This window comes from Nanorana parkeri, unplaced genomic scaffold (assembly GCF_000935625.1).
Source record: "Nanorana parkeri isolate BGI_ZX_2015 unplaced genomic scaffold, ASM93562v1 scaffold499, whole genome shotgun sequence".
NCBI lineage: Eukaryota > Metazoa > Chordata > Amphibia > Anura > Dicroglossidae > Nanorana > Nanorana parkeri.
Genome location: NW_017306767.1, coordinates 803,720 through 805,759, shown reverse-complemented (window position 1 = coordinate 805,759; position 2,040 = coordinate 803,720). Strand labels below are relative to the sequence as shown.

Here is a 2,040-nt window from a genome sequence, read left to right as displayed (position 1 = left end):
TGACAGAAAAGCCCCCCCCCCCCCCCCCCCCCGCCCCCCTTGGAAGTTGTATCCAGATGCGCTGGACTCTATATGCTGCGTTCATCTCTCAGCGTGAACTGTATGATCATCGTGCAGCGTAAATTCTGGTGTATTCCCCCTGTTGGGGTCCCTTTTGCAGAGTTTGCTTCACTTCCTGTTTTGGTAAACTGGTTGTCATCGGGACAGGAAGTGAGTGTCTCTGGCGGATTCATGGATAGCGGTAAATACTCAGCAGGAGTTGCAGACAGCAGGTCGTGCACTGTTTTTCTTTCTGGTCACGTGACCTGAAGTGGGGATGGCAGGTCGTGCAGTGCTTTTCGTTCTGCTCCGGAAGTGACAATGGTGGGGTACCGATGTCCGTAGAGTATTCAGTCAGAGCGAATGGAGACTGCTGATGTTGGGAGCGCTCAGTGCAGAGCAGCTACGGGTCACATAAACCTAGTGCCATGTGACCTGCATGTTACATCTGATAAGGGAGTGTATGCCTCTTCCCTTCCTCCTCTGTGAGAGCGAGCTTGTATATTCAATCTACGTTTACTTTAATCCTCATGTTCTAAGTAACTGATGCTTCACATCCTATATCACAGAACAGTAAGACTACATGAAGATGTCCGCCAGGTAGAGCTTTGTATGCACCTTCTCGTAGATCGGCAGAGGCGGCTTCCCTATATTTTAATCCTCAGAGGTTCTGATTTATTTACAAATACTGGCAGCCATATTTACTCATTAAAGAGACCCTGTTGTCAGACCATCCTTCACCAGACTTCCAATAAGACTGCGCGTACATTAAGTATATTTCATGCATGCGAGTCACCATCTTGGATGTGATGCCAGCAGACTCCAAGCTGTCGCTCGGTTGGGCTTGGTGATGGAGCCGGAGGTTGGGCTTGGTGATGGAGCCGGAGGTTGGGCTTGGTGATGGAGCCGGAGGTTCGGCATGTCACCCAGACAGCTTACATTTGTATATGTAGCAATGAGAGCCTCGATATCTCCAGTGGCATGCAGGTTTCAGTATTTAACCCTTAGATATTTAGTATACCTGAAGGTAAGGTGCACACGGCAACCACGTCTCTTATTTTCTTGGTGCAGCTTTGAAAATGAAAGCGAGAATCTGGTTGCTATGGGCAACCCAGGCACATCCATCCATCGCTGAGAAAAAGTAGTCCTGTTGAAGTGCACGCTACCTCTTGTTTTCTTTTACTGTCTGTGAATATCAATAGCTAGATTTATACTCCTATAAATCTGGATTAGGCAACCTCGGCACTCCAGCTGTGGAGACACTACAAATCCCATCATGCTTTTGCTTCTGGGAGTCATGCCTGTGGCTGTCAGCCTTGCAATGCCTCATGGGACTTGTAGTTTCACCATAGCTGGGGTGCCAAGGTTGCCTACCCCTGTTCTAAAGCCAAGTGGAGTATTCTTACCTGCTTCTGTGCTGTAGATTCTGGGACAGGCCATTGCACTAACCCTGTCAGTGAAAGCGGACGGTTCCTTCTATAATCGCATGGAAGGTCCCAGTGCTGTAATAAGAGAAAAACGTCCATCGAAGAGCCGATCACGTGAGCAGGAGAGCATTGAGATAGCTGTAGGCTGCCGGTATAGACATAATGATCAGCAGATATCTAAAGGGGAGCGGCAGTAAACTTCATTGTGATCCATCATGTGCAGCTTTGTCATGGAACACCATTTTATGTCAGCATGTCACTTACTGCAAGGAGATAATAATACAATGTTATACAAAACAAAGACACAAAATGGTAAAGGGAAATTCATTAACTGAGGCCAGTGATTGGGGCGGTGAAATGGGCTTTGGGAGTTTATCAAAACTGGAGCAGACAGAATCAGGTGCGGTTGCACATAGCAACCAATCAGTTTCTCCCTTTTAGTTCAGTTAAGCTTTGAAAATGAGAGAGCGAAGCTGATTGGTTGCTATGGCCAACCGCTCCAAATTCTGTCTGCTCCACTTTTGATAAATAATCCCCCCCCCCCCCTTCCCCATGGTGTTCACAAAGGTATAAC

General features: G+C 47.5%; 1 protein-coding gene across 3 annotated transcripts in view; it reads left to right on the top strand.

Moving 5' to 3' along the window:
- Window positions 1-2,040, top strand: part of WDR20 (WD repeat domain 20) — a 43,849-nt gene that overhangs the window by 1,212 nt on the left and 40,597 nt on the right. The window lies entirely within an intron of this gene.